This window comes from Nomascus leucogenys, chromosome 12 (assembly GCF_006542625.1).
Source record: "Nomascus leucogenys isolate Asia chromosome 12, Asia_NLE_v1, whole genome shotgun sequence".
In the NCBI taxonomy this organism is placed as follows: Eukaryota; Metazoa; Chordata; class Mammalia; order Primates; family Hylobatidae; genus Nomascus; species Nomascus leucogenys.
The window spans coordinates 84773118-84792527 of NC_044392.1; the positions used below are offsets into that span (position 1 = coordinate 84773118).

Consider the following 19410-nt stretch of genomic DNA (forward strand, 5'->3'; position numbering starts at 1 on the left):
ATAGTGGGGCCTGGTTAACTTTACATATGTAGAAAACTTTATGTCAAACCACAGGGTGGACTGATTCCAAGGCATTCTGAGGATTCAATTTTCATTGTGTAGGCACAGAAGGTATAGGACAGGGGCTGACAACCTTTCCAATGCAAGCTTAAAAGCAGTAAACCCCTTTCCTTTTTCCCACTAGTGGAGTGCAGGTAATTATGGGATAATGAGCTTATCTCAAGGTGGAAGCAGAGAGAGGGTATACATTTTAGAACCATAGATTTCCAGCTTATTTTGCTGTGATTTACCTCTTTCTTTCTCACTGAAATGGAAAAAGCTTCGTTGTTTCTGATTATAAAATACCGGCTTGTTATTTTCTTAAAAAAATCAGATAATACAGAAAATTATAAAAAGTCTAAATCACCTATAATCTTACCACTCAGAGATAATTACTCTTTTTTTTTTTTTTTTTTTTGAGATGGAGTTTCGCTCTTGTTGCCCAGGCTGGAATGCAATGGTGTGATCTCAGCTCACCGCAACCTCCATCTCCCAGGTTCAAGCAATTCTCCTGCCTCAGCCTCCCGAGTAACTGGGATTACAGGCATGCGCCACCGCACCCAGCTAATTTTGTATTTTTTAGTAGAGACGAGGTTTCTCCATGTTGGTCAGGCTGGTCTTGAACTCCCAACCTCAGGTGATCCACCTGCCTCACCTCCCAAAATGCTGACATTAAAGGCGTGAGCCACCGACTGGCCCCGATAACTACTCTTAATGTCTCGTTGAAAAGCCTTCGAATTTTTTTCTATGCATACACATACATACGATTTGGGGTATTTTTTTGTTTTAAGAAACTAAAATCAATTATAAACTCTAGGGTAATCACTAAAACCTTTTTAAAAAGAAAGTATAATTGACATGCTAAAAGAGGAGATAAAATGGAATTATATAAAATGTTAACTTAAAACCACAGTAGGCAGTAAAAGTGGGGGGAGAAACAGAGCATATGCAATGAATAGAAAACAGTTACAAGCATGGTGGATATTAATCCAACTATATCAATAACCACTTTACATGTAAATTATCTAAACACACCAATTAAAATACACAGATTGTCAGAGTAGATAAAGAAAACAAGACCCAAATATACACTGTCTGCAAGAAACCCATTTTAAATATAAAGACTTAGGTTTAAAATACCTAAGGGATTTGAAAAGGAAGCTGAGATCATAGCAGTAAACTGCTTGGAGATCTGATTTTCTATCTTTCTGTGAAAGACAAAATGTTGACCTATTTTACACCATTTGAGGAATATAGAATCACGTTATATGACACAAATTAATGATAGATGAATACTGCATGCATATACTGCTCCCTCATCTTGCTTGTATCCCACAAATAAAAATCTGCCAATCATAAGAGCATTTACTTTCTTTCTTTAAAATAACCTCTCATATCTTATTTCTGGAAATAGAGAAATATTAATAGATGCTGTTATTCTTACCTGAGTGTGTGTGTGTATGTGTGTGTGAGAGATTACTGTAGCAGATGCCTTTTTCAATATGGTTCAGTGTTCAACATGAGCTGCTAAACTTTTACTACTAGCATAGCTATGCAATTATTTACTGATCTAGCAACTTTAATTTTAATTTTAGATGTTAAACAGATACAAAAAGTCAGCTGGTTTTCTACATTCTTCCTAAATTTAATGCCCAAGAAGGCTATTTTCCATTGCTGCATATGTAGTATGTTCACACTCATCAAATATATCTTGAAAATAGGCTCTTTCAGACACACTAGATAGTCACATTAGGCTAAGTCAATTTCAAATATGCCAAAGGTACATTCTGAATTACACATACATATCTTGAAGCCACAGGCAACAAAACAAACCCCCAAAACTAGCATTAGACTTATTTTTGTGGTTAGAAAAATGACTAAAAATTTCCCATTGTGTGATGATGTGTGAATCTTTGATCTCTATTGGTCTGACTTCATACTCAGGCTACTTAGTTTATTTTGAGAAAGCAAATCTTTCCTGTTGTTTCTCAGGAAATGGAAGAACACATTTATGAACAATGTTTTAACTTTCAGTTTAAGTGGTTTTAATTTTTTAACTATTTTCACTTTGAAGAGTACATAATTATGTGGAGAAATTAAGACTTTCAGAAAGAAACTAGAGCAAGGGGGTGGAGAGGCAATTGTATTCTCAGACTTCAGCTAAAAGGGTGCATTTTTAAAAGATGCCTCACGAAAACTGTTACACCCTGTTTCTTCCTGTGAAGAATTTTCCAAGCATTAAGTTGTGTAATAGCTTAATGGGGGAAAAGGAAATTCCCAGGTTTCTCTCAAATCGGCATGAGCATAAAGAAAGATTAGAGGCTTAATTTACAAAGGAGTGTCCTATCACCTGCTTAGGCTTGTTAAATTATTACAATAATCTCTGGAGCCACTCATCTGACTGGATTCACCTTTTAATGCTAACCACACCTTGAGGGCTTTAAGATGTTATCCCTGTTCTTAAAAGGGGGCTCAGACAGTTAAATGGCTTTGAAGAATAAGTACACCTTCCAGAGGAAGAATACAGCCAACTCAGAAGAGTGATGAAATCCTTCAAAATCTACAGGCAAAGGCATTCAAGGTGCAGTGATGGAAACGGAAAGGAGAAAGGACTCTTTAAGGTAAGATCCTCTGAATACTTAGCCTTCTCCAACTGTTCGATTCTCTTCTACAACACCACACTTTTAACTAAGAGAGAAATGAGCCTAGAAAAAAGAAAATGGAACCAGAGAGGGAGAGAGAAACAACATAGGGAGATGAATGCAAAGAGCATCACCTCCTCTTATGAAAGGACTAAATTATCTGCTACCAGTGATTCCTCAGGAAACCATGGCACTCAGCAGGAGGGGCAAAGGGTAAATCCACACTGTCTACCCCACACACAAATCCCATCACAGATTCATGCTCCTGTCCTTCCCCTTTTCTGACTTGCTACCCCTCTCCCATTGCCATGCACAGACACAACTGCAGACACCTGGGTACCGTTATCTAACAGCCATCCTGCTGTTCATGCTGTAACTTCCCAAAGGCTCTGGGATTAGTGCTGCCATCAGAAGAACCCATAAATGATAAGTGATAGGACTCTAGCTGCTCTTAGTCTCTTCTCCACTCATTTTCGTCTAATGACGTGCAAATCTCACAGAAGTTCTGAGAGCTACAGAAGACTTGAGAGGACATTAAATGCAACTTCCTCCATTGAAAGATAAAGAGGAAGAACTCCCCGTCTTCCATTAAATGGAAGAACTAGAACTAGAACTCAAGTTCCCTAACGTTAAGTCTGCTGCTCCTTCTCTCCTCCCATCTGATCTTTATATCACCATCCAAACTTAATGTTTCAGGCAGGGCCTGTGCGTTCTATTTTAAAAGGTCATTCATGCTATTCATCTTACAGTACTCTATCAAACAGAAAAAAAAAAAAAATCCTCCATCAGCACCTAACCACCACTGACAAAACTACAACTGGGACTTCAATGATGCACAGCTATCTCTCATCCTAAAGCACTGGGCTCCTCTTACAAAGGTAATTGTATACTAACTTCCAGCTATGTCCTCAAGGCCCCACACTCTCAGCAGATTTCATCTTCTCCTTTACTGAAAATATCCAAGCCATCAGGAACAAACTTTCTCAACTTCTTTCCCACCCACTTGCATATTCACCTACAGCCACACATATCTCTTCCTCATCTTCTCCTGTCCCAATGGAATAAACGTCCCAATTCCCTTTTATAACAACCCCTTTGAGTATGCTTGTGCTCTAGAACTTGGCCCCCCTATCTTTTCTGGAACTTTACTCCATTAATGATTTCCTCTTCTACTTGTAGTCACTTCCTCACCACTATTCTCAGCCAAACTATAAGCTCTATTCACTATCACACACATACACACAATTCCTCGCAAACGTGTACACACCCGCGTGCATCTGCTCGCTCTCCTGCCTGTGCTCTCTCACTCTCTCTCCATTTGCTTCCCCCACTTCTTAACTCCTCCTCTTTCCTCACTGGTGACAATCCAGTGTTAGGCTTTAGAGGTCTTCTGACTACCCACTGAATACCTAACTGTCAGATGCAATCTCCTATATTCAATCTTCACTCTACCGGACCTTCCTGTGCCCTGATAGGACCTGACAGCTTTTCCCTATTTACTCTCTGAGCAGCATGGCAAGTTGCTCACCTGAGGTTTAGACACCCTGTCTGTAAAAGACAATAACATAATTATTTCACAGGAGATTGTTGTAAGAATTGTATAATATATAAAAACAAACAAACAAAAAGCACCTGGTACTCAATGTTGTCACTTTTGTTTTCAGATTTTCCTCTTTTGTCTGCTCAGTCTTTGATCCTTTGGCCATCCCTGTGGAGTTTCAACGACATTCATGGCTACCACGATCAATCCTAGTCACTCTTCAATAATTGTCTCCAGCCCTCACTTCTCTCCTGGGGCTCAGGCCTCTTAAGGTCAAAAGAATGCCCCACAGACACCTCAACTCCACTTCAACTTGAACTCACAATTGTCCCCAAACTTCTTATGTTTTCCATCCTTACTAATGACACCTTCAGACATAAGTCATCAAAACCAGAAGAATCAAGAATCATCTTTTTCCTTCCTCTTACTCCTTTCCTACTTTCCATCTAATCGATAACTAATTATTTCTCCTAATCATTTATTCAATCCAGTCTCTCCTTTCCTTTCTCACCTTCATCACCTTAGTTCGGATCCTCATGTCGTCTGCCTGGATTATGATGGTAGCCACTAGATTGCTCCCTGCTTTCTTTTCACATACCTGAAAACAGTGATTGGAACACTTATTTTACCTTTAATGACTCCACAATGCTGTCAGGATAAAGTTTACACTTCCAGAAACGAAATGCATGGCCCTAGACATGGGTTTGACCAAGAATCCAAGCCAGTAGGCACCTTCAGCCTCTTCTCCCCTCTGCACCACCATTGCTTGGCTCCATTCACTCATAGTCCATGTTCCACATTCACTGAGCCCTTTGGGGCTCTGAACCTGGGCTGTTTCCTCTGTCTGTCCTTTCTCCACCTCAGCCTGGTAAATGATCTCAGCCTCTCAATATTCAGCACCAAAATCCCCTCCTTCAGGAATTCCTTCCTCACAAACAAGAAAGAACAAATCACTCCCTTCTATGTGCCCTACTCTCTATCATTATCACCACAATATATTGCTATAAAGTGCCTTAAGTTATAAAAAAGTTAAGTTCTAGTTAGTGGTTTATGAGTCTATCTTCAGAGGTTAGGCACCATTTGATACTCACATTGCATCCTCAGAACTTAACAAAATGACCAGTACACAGGAGGCGGGGGGATGGTGGGGAGGGGCGGGGACTAAGATTTAATAATTTGGAGCTCAGCAAATGTCTCCTGTTGAATGGATGAAGTAGTTTGGCTGCCAATTATATTACAGTAATTGAATAAGAGGGAAGGCTGGTAGGACAGCTGCTAAGGGGAGCACAGAGGAATCTGAATGAGAAATGGAGAACTTCCATACTGATAAAGTCCTCTAATGAGCATGTAAGTTTAGTCAGGTCACTAGCTAGGGCTGTTATAATCAAACTCAAGAGAATAGCTAATAAATCCCATTTAAAGCACAATATGAGAACAATTCCAACAGCCCACAGATATCAGTCTTATCCATCTCAGCAGGTTTTGGACCCTAGAACATTCTATATTATGATTTTATCAGACCTTGTGCAAGCTTGGTAAATCTCAGCAGTTAACTAAAAAGACTGCAACTCTCTCCTGTGTCCATAAAGCACCTGAAGAACTACAGACACTAGAAAAAAAAAATACAGCTATTATCTATGTAATCCTGTAACTATTGGCCAAGGTTAACATCTTTGTCTTAGCCTAACCTTGTCACACAATATCTATTTTGAGACCTAAATTTGTCCCCATCATGATTTCAAATTTATTTATAATAATAAGCCATGCTATGTATACAACGTGGTTTCATCACATTTTAAAAACCAAGGTGGTGCCAGTCGCGGTGGCTCATGCCTGTAATCCTAGCACTTTGGGAGGCTGAGGCAGGTGGATTGCCTGAGCTCAGGAGTTTGAGACCAGCCTGGGCAACATGGTGAAACCCCGTCTCTACTAAAATACAAAAAAATTAGCCAGACGTGGTGGTGTGCATCTGTAATCCCAGCTACTCAGGAGGCTGAGACAGGAGAATCACCTGAACCCAGGAGGCAGAGGTTGCAGTGAGCCGAGATTGTGCCATTGCACTCCAGCCTGGGCAACACAGCAACTCTCGTCTCAAAAAAAAAAAAAAGAAAAAAGAAAAGAAAAAAAAAGACAAGGGGAAAATACATTGTACTCTGCACAGGCACACAAACACCCACTTATCAAATAAAGTGACCTAGGATTCAGTGTGACATAAATTGCAGACAGGGGAAAGAATAAGACCCACTAAACTGAGAAGACTAGAGCAAAGTAAACTTGGAGAAAATCAAGCTGAAACTGACAAAGTTGTCCCAATAATAAAGAGACATCTATAATTAAGAGACTTCCAAGAGTATTCACCCATGCAGTCAGTACAGCATCACACCTCATAAGACATTCATTCAAAAGCCATACCAGGAATGTACATCATAGCTCTATAAGCACATACAGAGCAAGAGAGGAGGACAAGCCTTTGAAGTGAGACACCACTGCCCTACACAGATGACCAAGTATGAAAGGGAGCCATAACTGCTAACAAAAGAAGAAAAGAGAAAAAAAAAAAAAAGAAGAAAATGTAATGTCAGCAATATTAAAATTATGTTACCAAGTAAGGAAATTAAACAATATTCCTAGATAGGTCGACACATTTCTAGAAAAATGTATCTTTTAGAAAAGTATTTTTAGAAAATGTGTAGCTGCAAAAAGTTAACACATGCAAATAAGGGCAAGGAATCTGCCTCAAAATAATCTTAAAGTCTTGAACTTTAAAATTTATATTAATGTATCAATCATAACAATAAGGTCAAGTTATATAAATGTACATGTAACAAGAAGTCATGCTAATAAGATCATGTTATATAAAGGTACATGGAACAATTAAAACAGTGTATCCAATAGTAAAGAAATGGAGTCAACCTAAATGTCCATCAATGACAGGCTGGATAAAGGAAATGGGGTACATATACACCAAGGAGTAGTATTCCTTGATAAAAAAAAAGAACATAAAAATTCATAGAAAAGAACAAGATCATGTGCTTTGCAGGGATTTGGATGGAGTGGGAGGCCATTATCCTTTGCAAACTAACACAGGAACAGAAAACCAAATACCACATGTTCTCACTTGTAAGTGGGAGCTAAATGATGAGAACACATGGACACATAGAGGAAAATAACACACAGTGGGGCCTTTTGGAAAGTGGAGAAGGAAGAGGATCAGGAAAAATAACTAATGGGTACTAGGCTTAATACCTGGGTGATAAAATGATCTGTATAACAAACCCCCATGACACAAGTTTACCTTTGTAATAAACCTGCACTTGTACCCCTAAACTTAAAGTTGAAAAATAAATAAATAAAACAGTATATCAAAGGCCCAAGAACATACAATTAAGTCAACTGGAACCAAATAGAGATCTCAGAAAGAGACATCTACATATATGCACTTACATCCTAGGGGTAGCACCAAAACTCTGTGGAGAAAAAATGTATTAGTTGGCAAATAGTGCTGGGAAAACTGGCTCACAATATGACCAGATTTTTAAAAATAAAAATTGGGTTAATGCTTCATATCTCAAATTTCAAAGAGTTTAAAAACCCAAATGATAAGAGTAACCTTTGAAGTTAATAAAAGAAAATGAGAGACAATATTGTGAGCCCAGAATAGGGGAGGATTTCCTAAATGACTCAAAATGCATGGACCATAATAATAATATAAAGTGATGAGATAACTACATTAAAACTAAAGATTTTATTGTTGCTATTACTGAAAGGCACCATAGACAAAGTTATTAGGAAAGTGACACACTAGAAGAAAATTACTCACAATGTCTAAAGACAAAGAGGAATTAATTTCTAGAATACACAAGAAACATTACAAAAATTCTCTCAAGAAGTTCTTGCAAGAAAAAGGCAAGAGACCCAACAGAAAATAAAGGGCAGGCTAAAGACATAAAAAGACAATTCATGGAAAAGGGAAATTAAATTTAGTAAATGAAGACATGTTCAGCCTCACTAGCAATCAGAAAAAGGCAAAATTAAACCATTAGGTATAATCAACATCTATCAGGTTGGCAGCAATCAGGAAATTTGTTAAAAAAAAAAAAAAAGGCATTATGCAGTATTGGTGGAGATATAAAGTTGGCAACTATCGGTGCAGTTCCCAGTAAAATTATGTAGTTCCTAGTACGCACATATCCTATGATCCAGCAATATTGTTTGTGGTCAATATCGTTTCAAGAAATTCTCATGAAGGCCAATAAATTCCATATGCCTAGGTTGCTTAGAAAAAAATGAATACATACTACATGGAAGCCAAAAATATTCATAAAAATGTTGACCCTTTCATGCCCCTATTTGTACTGTCTCCATATTGTCTACAGTTTTAACTTAACCTTTGCTGAAAGCAGGTAAGACTACACAAACCATGATCATTTCTTTACATAGGCTAGTTTAAGAACAAGGAAAGCAGGATATACAGTGAGGGAAATGTTTTAGTGTTGGAGACTGCACAAATCTGGATCCTGAGTCCAGGCCTTAGCTTGTCTGTGTGACTTGGAGTCTCCGCCTGCCTCAGTTTGTTCACATAAAACAGAGTAATTGGCTGGGTATAGTGGCTCATGCCTGTAATCCCAGCACTTTGGGAGGCAGAGCGGGTAGATCACGAAGTCAGGAGATCGAGACCATCCTGGCTAACAAGGTGAAACCCCATCTCTACTAAAAATACAAAAAATTAGCCAGCGTGGTGGTGGGCGCCTGTAGTCCCAGCTACTCGGGAGGCTGAGGCAGGAGAATGGCATGAACCTGGGAGGCAGAGCTTGCGGTGAGCCGAGATCGTGTCACTGCACTCCAGCCTGGGCGACAAGGCGAGACTCAGTCTCAGAAAAAAAAAAACCCAAAAAACAAAAAAACAAACAGGGTTATTACCCACTCTGCATAATAGCAGGAGGATTAGAGATAATCAATGTCTATTTGTCAGTGCCTGAAAAATATGATGTTCAATAGATAGGAAGTGATTTCTTTTAACCAAATAAAGGAACTTCATGAAATAACCCTATTAGATTTCCATGCCCTGCTCAACCTATCTTAAGCAGAATGACTTACATTCATGTCAATACAACGCACACAGAAATCAGAAAGACTAATTCAATATGAATTCACACATCAGTTTTTCCCACTGCAGAACAGGGATAAATCCTATCTCCCTTTCCTTAAAACTTACCACAAATTGTAAAGGTTAAGATTGGGAAGCCTCTTTTAGCTTCTGGGAAATGAATATAGGGCTGATGGTGGTGGTGGTGGTGGCTATGACTGTCATGATTCTGAAACTGGCCTCAGAGTCCTGACTCTACAAAAACAGGGAAGGGATATTCGCAGAAGTATTGTAGGGAAAATGCTCTTAAGAGAAATCCAGTTATCCATGACTAACTGCAAAGATCTCAAAGCTGACCATGAAAAACAATTAGCACGGAAACAAGACCAGATCCAAAATCAGGGCTTAACACATAATCCATTTAATGTACAACAAAGAGGAAAAATTCCACCTGGGAATCTTTATAATCTGATGGCTAACATATTATGCATTTTTCATCACCATTTCAGCATTTTCAGTCTGGAGCAGTTGTTTTGCTTTGGCCTCGATTCCCAACCTGTAGACTTCAGGGTACTGCAAGAGGTCTGTAGGCTGAATCCCTACCTCATACATACATGCAGTGCTCTTTTACAAATACAGGAAGATGCCGAAGTCATTACTTGCAATATATACTCGGCTGAGTGATATTAAATAACTCTCATGAAACATTTGCAATTATAAGAGATACGAAGTAAAATAGTGAACCAGTTAAGATCACTGAAATCTTTTAATATTAAATAAAAGCTTCCTGATTTTTCTAAGTGTCAGGAGCCACTGCATTATAGTTTACAATTTGACTAAGAAGGTATTTTTTACTTTATAATATACACGAAGGGAAAAAAAGTTTTGAAAAAATGAAATCTTAACTTGCATTTATCTCCACTCCTAGTCCCCTCTTGGCCATTAACTTTTCCTTGGCATTTAACATCAAAGCTAGTTACCCTTTCATTTTTAGCCTTTCTGTTGGAAGAGATACATGGCTGGTTCACAAGCCACTGCAACTCACCAACAGACAGAAAAGGCAGTGCACTGCGTATTAAGGAACCATACATATATCATTTCATTCCTCCCTTATAAAAGAATGAGCTCTCATTTCCTCTCTTTTGCTCCTCCTTTACCTTCTCCTCTCCCTGAGGGTTTTGACCACAGTTTTACAGAGGGAAAGTTATAGGCCACTATAAATATTCCAATTATTGAAGAGAAAACAAATATTTTATCCAACACTTATGAAAAGTGTACTCCAAATTTTAATTTGCAGTACAACAAATTAAACCATAATTTTACAGTTTAGTTAATGGTGCAACATTAAAACTGTAACTAAAGACAGCCTCAACTTTAAGCGCTACAAAGATAAGGAAATAAACTTACTTGCATTTAAGGAATGTTACAAAAATATTTAATCTATAATTTAAAGTTACATGGGTTTGCTCACATTGTTCTGTAATGTGAACCTCTCAGTGGATTACTGTGAGCTGGAATGAAAGAGTAGGGGATGTGCACGGTGGCAGTAGTAATGGGGAGTGGAGAGTCATATATATCATTTACTAATTAATTAATTTTCTAGGATATAAACTGCCCTAGGAGTAAGCCAGAAGAGGTTTTTTAATTCTAAAATATGGTAAAATATGATAATCTGAACTCTTGGAAAGACACTTGCTCACTAAAACCTGACAAAAGGTATCTGTAAATTAAAATATACTACTAGAATTTTGGCAGAATACAAATCACACTGGTGCAAACACAGCTAAATCTAGTCACAGACACACAGGAAGTGTAAATTTCAAATATGAAAAAAAAAAACTGCTTTAAAAATGAAAACAAACCTTGAGCTCTGGGCAGAGCCTGAGTGAAGAGGAATAACGAAAAACCTGGAGATTTGGTAAGGCAATCCAGCTTTCTTTTGGAATGGCAAAGGACCACCTGAATCAGCACTACCACCTCTTCCTTAGGCAGCGGCTTTCCAGACTACGAAAGAGCCACGGATTACATCAGAAGACCTTGTTCAGGTCCCAACAACTCCATTTACTAATACGACCACTGACAAGTTACATCTCATCAGCCTGTTTCCTCTCTCCATAAACTGGAGAAAATGAATCCTACTTCACTACATCATTGAAAGGAGCAAGAAGAGTTTAGCTCTGTTGAAAGGAGTAAAAAAAAATACATCATATACACTGTGTAAACAGAAAATGACAATCTAAAGGCCAGTTATGATTTCTGAGTTTAAATATCACTAGAATGGAAGGAGACTCTGTTCCTAAATGGGAGAGAGATTTGGAGGCTCACAAAAGCTGTTCTACTGTATCTTAGAGCAGAGTGGCAGATGCTAAAGAAAGTCCCCAAATAATAAACTGGGGGGCATGGAACACACATAGGTATAAAAGTAGAGGCAGTGGCTGGGTGCAGTGGCTCACTCCTGTAATCCCAGCACTTTGGGAGGCCAAGGCAGGTGGATCATGGGGTGAGGAGTTCTAGACCAGCCTGACCAACATCGATAAACCCCATCAATACTAAAAATACAAAATTAGCTGGGTGTGGTGGCGTGTGCCTGTAATCCCAGCTACTCAGGAGGCTGTAGCAGGAGAATCGCTTGAACCCGGGAGACAGAGGTTGTGGTAAGCCAAGATCGCACCATTGCACTCCAGCCAGGGCAACAAGAGCGAAACTCCTCCATCTCAATAAATAAATAAATAAATAAATAAATAAATAAATAGATGCAAAACACTATGGTAGTACAGGTCTTTCAAGAATCTCTTTTGACTGGCTGAGCGTGGTGGCCTCCCAGTATTTTGGGAGGCTGAGGTGGGCAGATCACTTGAGGTCAGGAGTTCGAGACCAGCCTGGCCAACACGGCAAAACCCTGTCTCTACTAAAAATACAAAATTAGCTGGGTGTGGTGGCGTGCACCTGTAATCTCAGCTACTCAGGAGGCTGAGGCAGGAGAATTGCTTGAATCCAGGTGGCAGAGATTGCAGTGAGCCAAGATCGCATCACTGCACTCCAGCCTGGGTGACAGAATGAAAATCCGTCTCAAAATAAAAAGAATTTCTCTCAATTACTTTCTCACTTTTCATGACGTACTTGGCAGGAAGAGGCATAAACACAGCCATCTCACAATTAAATTCAAACTTAAGAAGTCCATGTCTATCTAGGAAGGATAAGTTTAACTGTTCAGTTTTCATAGTGCATTTTGACTACTTAATGCCATGTACTTATTGAGTACATGTTTTGTACTCAAGCTGGTAAATCTGTACCACCCTGGTAAATTTTCCTTTCAAAGCAAACTTAATTATGTAGTAAATACGTTTTATGATAAAATTTTCAGCATCAGAATGCTATAGTCAGCATCCCACGTCATGAATGTAAATTCTACACCTAACCCTGACTCCTTAGATGGCTTGGCTACCCAATAAAGTGAAAGCACGCAGTGTATGTGATACTGTGCTACAGATTCACTTTTCCTCTGTGCTACAGGGAGAGGCCTTCTTTGGCAGAGTCTCACTTTCCTCCCCTCTAGTCATATGCTCACATCCCCTCCTCGGAAATAAAAATTAAGAAGATGCTACTGGCTTTAATAGGGCTCATTTAATTTGAGGCCATATAATGATCCCGTCAAACTGATTATTCTCAGCCATCCCACTCCCCTTAGTGTCCTCCCCAAGACTAGAGTTTCACCAGGTAGATAAACAGGCGGTAAAACAAGGCTAGGCTTTTACTGGGGGAAGAAGTCCATCTGAGTTAGTCTGGAGAAAGAGGACCTGCCAGGGAAATAAAGATGCAAAACGTCTGTAGCATAAAACCAGCCCTAGCGTTTTATTCTCCTTCTGTGAACATTTGAGATGGAACACGATGTGGATGTGAAATTATAATCTACCTGGTGAATTTGAGAAAAGTCACTCTGAATTTTACTTTGATGACAAATGGAATTAATAAAGGTGCCTGGCTCATATGTTAGAGTACCTTCTGTCTCAGCGAGGAAGCCTGGCTCAGAAACCACAGTGGAGTTAACAAGCCAGACACCAGACTAAACATCTCAGAACGCGCTGCTGTGCCTCATTCCTGGTCCCTACCTTTCCGGTGTGTGCCTGCATCATTAATTCCCTCCGTTTGGCATGGCCTGGCTTTCCCACAACAGAAACCAAGGAACCAGGGTCCTCTGTTTCAGCAGCTGAGGAGCTGATTTCTAAGCATAGACACTAAGATTCTTTTCTCCTGTCCACCTTACACTTCACCCACAACTCATCTTCTTCCTCTTCCCTACGTCCCAACCCCTTACTCTCACACCACCCTGCCTCCGAGGACATTTATGTGCATGACCCTAGACCAGCAAGGGAGGAACAAAGAGCTGAAAGAGCTGCTGCTTCACGCAGCAGCAGCTGGAGGAGAGGGTGGAGAGGGCAGCTGGGGACTCTAGGAAGACTCCTAGGGCACTGGCAGCCCCAGCGCCAGCGCAGCCCGGGGCAGCCCAGCCTGGAAAGCGCCCTAGTAGAGTCCTCGCAGGCGGCCCCGCAGCGCATGCCCAGGGCCTTCCGCCGGCCCGAACCCAGGGCGGCAGCAGCCAGAGTTTGGCAGAGACCCCGGGTGAGAAGCCAGTGGTGGGGGGCGGGCAAGTGAAGCTGTAGCACAGAGCTGGAGATGCAGATCCGACACCAGCAGCGCTCCGTGCCGCGGACTTCCCGACCCGCGCCATGGACCCAGACCTGCGCCCTGGACCCAGACCCGACCCCGCGCACCTGGACCAAGCGGCCACCCTGTTCTCTCAGGGCGCTCTCTGGGGACGCGGCTTGGGCGAGCTCCGGAGGCTGGAACCACGGCGACAGGAGACTTCACTCCTCCATCCTGAGACCCAGCAGCACGTTATAGACAGCCGTGCACTTCCTGTTTGAAAACACAGGGGAGAGAAAGAGCGAGAGAGTTCCGAGTGTCGGCAGCGGGGAGGAAGGAGTGCAGGGCGGCGGGGAGGCATGACCAGGGGGCCACCGCTTGCATAACTGCCATGGTAGGCACCCAGGGCTCCCCCGGCCGCGGCGACCCCGCCGCACCGGCTGCCCGCGTGGTGCCGAGGTGGCGCGGCCTCGGCCCGGGCCCCCCCTGCCGGTGGCCTCGCTGCCAGCCGCCCGCCCGCCGCTCGCTCGCAGCCCTTCCGTTTGCAGCTGCTGCTCGGGTTCTCCCCTCCCAACAAGTACCTAGATCAATGGACTCCACGCTTCCTCCGCCGGTGCCCAGAGTGGTCGGCCTTCTTTTTCTTCCTTTCTTCACCCTCCCAATCCCCACCCCTACTCCCAGAAAATAATCACCTCAGGGAATGTGTAAAGACAAGACTGAGCCTTTGCAGGGGAGTGGGGGCTGGATTTATGCAAATTTTTAAAGTTCATAGCCACATCCCAGTATATCCACTACAGCTCAGCAGCTGTGAGAGATTCAGGATGGGAAATTACTTGTCTTGTGCCTCGCTGGCTCAAAAGAGAAAGCGTGCACACAGCTGCCAACACAGAGCAGCCAGGAACCGCAAAACAACAGTAACAACCACAAAACTACATAGTATCCTCGGTTCCTCCTAGGGTCTCTGCTCAGATCAACCTGTCAACCTCATCCTCACAGTCTACCAACATTTACATATACCAATTCCGCATGGAGCATAATCGCATGGTGCATTCTTCCAGAAAATGATTCCGTAGTTCTCTGTGCTATGTAATCACAGAGAAGTTCCATAGTCCCGGGATTACATTCATTCATTTTGTTGAACTCTGACTTAAGTGGACTTCGGTATAGTGTTAAAAAGAGTACACAGATGGCTTAAGAATCTGCTGCATGCAGAGTGTGCTGGCTATGGGGATTCTCATTTGTAACCTGCTTGCCCTTACATGCACAGTCTACCAGGTTACAAAGCGCTTACAGGACTGTCTCTGACAAACGGCTCCTTTTATCATCAAGCTGTTGGCATTCATGGCTCCATACTCAAAATGGAGAATGGAATACAAACAATAATTATTCTACATATAAAGCTCAGTTTTGACTGAAGCAGAAAGGAACTGATAGATATTAAGCTCCTACTCAGTGCTAGACAACATCTCGTTTTAAACCCCTCTTGGCCTTAATATTTTCCAACAGATCTGCAAAGTCCTATTCCCAAGTGAGGAAACAGGGTCAGAGAAATTAACTAACTGTTCCCATGGCTCTGCTAGAAAGTGGTCAAATGGAGAGCTGAATACAGGTCTTTCCTGATTACAAAATCTGCACCATTTCCCCTACACTGCGAATTCCTACAATGATCACGAATTTTTTTTTTTTTTTTTCTGAGACAGAGTCTCGTTCTGTTGCCCAGGCTGGAGTGCAGTGGCGTGATCTCAGCTCACTGCAACCTCCGCCTCTCGGGTTCAAGCAATTCTCCTGCCTCAGCCTCCCAAGAAGCTGAAACTACAGGCACACGCCACCATGCCCAGCTAATTTTTTTGTATTTTTAGTACAGATGAGGTTTCACAACGTTGGTCAGGATGATCTCGATCTCCTGACCTCATGATCCACCTGCCTCAGCCTCCCAAAGTGCTGGGATTACAGGCATAAATCACTATGCCTGGCCAATGATCATGACTTCTAGAGAGAAAGTCCAGCACAGCAACCATCCTGTGATCCATCCCTTCATCTCTGAATGATCCTGCCACTTACCAGCTATTGCTGTTGTGCTAGGCAGTTTCTTTAACCACCTGAATAATACATACCTTAATTTCTCGGGCAGAGGACACTGGCTTTTTCCATTATCTACTGCTGGCTGTCAGCCTTTTCAGAATTACTTGGTGGCAAAAGTTCAAAAGGTTCTAGAATGGCTACTCATATGCCAAGGCACAACGTCTGTCCAGTTCAGAACCTAACAACCTGACTAAAATTTGCTTCCTGCATTATTTTTTCTCTAACTGGGGCTCTTTAAGAAAGTGGCAAACGTTGTTCACAAAAACACACATGGTTTCAAGTTGACATTCTCTCATTGTGTTTCCTTCTGCTTTAACACTTAGTTCACAATCACCTGTCAGTAGCATGCTGCTATGAGGCTCCCGATGCAACCAAATGAAAAGGTGATTAAGAGTCTTGCGCACTCAAAAAAAGGGGAGGGGGGAATCTTGACAATACTGAAGCCTCCAGATGATGAACTACACCTCACCCACCCTTTTCTCCCCACCTCACAGACCTGAATTGTAGCGCACCCAGATGACCATGGCCTGCAAGTACAAAGGCAGGGGCTGGCAAGAAGACTGCAAGGACCAGTGAGATGCATTCCTGTCCACCAGGCACTTGCAGTCTAATGATGGCTTCTTACTAAAAGACTTCTCAACGGATCTTAGCATCCTTTTAGCGTCTAGCTCTGTCCACCTTTTTCCTTCTCAGTCCTTTGCTTACCGTGGTCCTGGCAACTCTTCATCTCTTTTCACAAGCTTAATATTTCTTCCCAAACAGCTACCACATATTTTCCACAAAGTACTCAGTGTGGGGAGTGGGGGTGTGAAGCAGGGCATTTAGCTAGAAACTTCTCTCATTTTAAAAACCCTGTCAATTATTACCATGTTTTTAAGGACACAATTATGTTTTGAAATATCTTTTGGTATCCCTCCTTCATTTTGGTTACTCATTATCTAACAGCCCAAAGGAAAACCTCTGAAGAAAAATGTTTAAATTCTTAAGAAAAGGCAAAGGAAAACTTAAACCTGCAGAGCCTTTGTTTTTTATATTTGGGACTCATGAGATTAGACTATCTAACTTCTTAAAATCTCTCTTAGGAAAAATTCAAAGTCATTAATCGAAAAACAGTCAACAGTAGACTATTCCTATTTTGTCCAAGTACTGTACTGAGTGATAATTTAATGATATATAGAAGAGTTTGTATGGTTTAATAGGTAACAAAATACAGAAGAGCATTTGGTGGGAGACTAACACTGGTATTCACCTACGCTGCTATGTCCACACCCAAATGTGTAATACTCTCCCCTCTAGAGCAGTGGCCAGCTGTGGGAGAAGGGCAGCCACATTTCTCTTTCTTAGGCTCCCTATGAACCCAAACCCTCCTCCTTATCAAAAATATTTAACATTCACTCTGTAGGACTCCCAAAGTTTACAGTTTGGCGAATACAACACAGCCCCTGACATTTCCTAATCCTAACTACCATGAGGCCTGAACACCATCTCATACTTTCCCCTGGTCAGCTATTCGCCCGCTCCTTCTGTGTTTCGTGGAGAAGTGTTTCTTTCTCATAGCCGCTGTTATGCTTTTGTGTGTGTGTGTATGCGCACATGTGTGTATATATATTAAAATCACAGCCTCATAAGAAGAAAAAGTACACTCTCAGGTAGGCACAAATTATGCCACAAACGATTTTGGAAAAATGTGGAAGGTTCACTTTGAAAGTCTCCACTCCCTAAGTACCACAATCCCCAGATGAAGAGAGCAACACTTTGAAAGCCATTTTAGAAGCTCCAAATTCAGTTTCAAGAAATAGCTTTTCTGAGGACTAATGGGTGTGGAGGAGGAGAATGATAAACTCATCTCTAAAAAACAATGCTGCTTATCTTTCTTCATCTTAAGAAAGATCTTAGTTTGGTGGTTAAAAATGTTTGCCACAAGCAATTCTCTGTGTGAATATCAGGATTCTTGGTGATTATTACACATGGATTTTGCAAACAAAATAAAAAATGACAAGCTGTCTGGTTACCGAAGAGATGACCTCTCTGCACTATCAGCCTTCACAGCAGTGTCCCTCCCTACCTTGTCTTCACACCTCCGGGGTAGCACATGCAACAGGATTTTCTGGAAAGGAGGTCTCTGGCACTCACATTCACTTCCTGGCCTCTGCAAAACCTGAACCATGGCTTTCAAGGAAGCCTTTCGCAGAGCCAACTGGCTGGCCTGATTGGCATTTACCCACAGAGGGTTATTAGCCATCTTTAAGGAACCAGAGTAAGTGTCATTTCACATGACAAAATGCAGCAAGGGTCGCAAATCATCTTAAAAAAATAAATATGCCTGTAAGATAGTTTCCTGGTTTTGAGCAAACAATAAGGAAAGCACTACTTAAAGCATCCCACAGCATGACTTAGAAGATCCAGCCACAAGGCAGAAACATAGGGCCAGGGTGGCTACAGGCCTGAGCTGGTATCTCTCTAAGCTCAATGCTCCAATTTCCTCAGCTTCCACACACACACAATGAACCCACACACCTTGCACAAAATTACTAACATTACACAGGACAAACCCTCACAGGCCCTGCCTCAATGAATTCTCAGAACTACCTTTGCAGGGAGGTGTCATCATTAATGTGTTACAGAAGCAGCAGCGGGGCTCACAGATGTTAAGTGATATTCTCAAAGCCTTAGGTAATGGAACGAAAACTCACCCTAGGTCTGTTCTTCCTTCTTTTAATTGAATAGAAATGAGTGGGTGCATTTTGGCTGTGGATATATTATTCTGCACTACATATTTTTTGCTCAGAAAAAAATCCCACTTTAAAAACATAACTTGTAATGTGGTCTCTCAAGTGCATCATACACCCTCATCACCTCACCAGATTTTGGTAAAGTGTAAAGGATAAACATGTATTTTGTAATAGGCCAACTGACTTTAAGCCACAGGAATATAAGTAGATATAAATTAGGTAAAATATGCCCTTGAGCTGCAGCTGGATATTATTTTATAAAATAAGAAGACAGATCCACTGATCAAACTGTGATAAACAAAATCTTAACACATTTTTTCCAAGCTTCCTCTCTCATTCTTCAATTAGTATGCAAAAAATGCATGTAAAGTAGGACACGATGGTTGATGTACTGGGATTTACTAAGCATAATACTGTGAAAGAAGGGTAAGATACCCCAAAATTCTGACTAAATGCAAATACCTGTATAAAAGACTGTTCAAAATGTTCCCAGCACAGACTGCTAGGAATGAATAGCCTTGGGTTATTTAATGACTGTTGATTTTAATGTGTATTATGTAGATGAAATACTGTCCTATAATTCATTCTCCTTTGGAAAGCATGTTTTGTCTGTTAATCTCCTGTGGTAGTATCTGTTTCCTTATT

At 41.3% G+C, this 19410-nt stretch overlaps 1 protein-coding gene across 3 annotated transcripts in view; it reads right to left on the reverse strand.

The window, feature by feature from the left end:
- LRRC8D (leucine rich repeat containing 8 VRAC subunit D) overlaps positions 1–19410 on the reverse strand; it is a 116770-nt gene that overhangs the window by 79236 nt on the left and 18124 nt on the right. For 2 of the 3 annotated variants that reach the window (XM_030825068.1, XM_030825069.1), the window contains exon 2: positions 14080–14224. The exons of the other annotated variant lie outside the window; for it this stretch is intronic. The gene's annotated coding sequence lies outside the window, so the exon portion shown is untranslated. The remainder of the gene's footprint in view (positions 1–14079; positions 14225–19410) is intronic. 3 annotated transcript variants of the gene reach the window in all.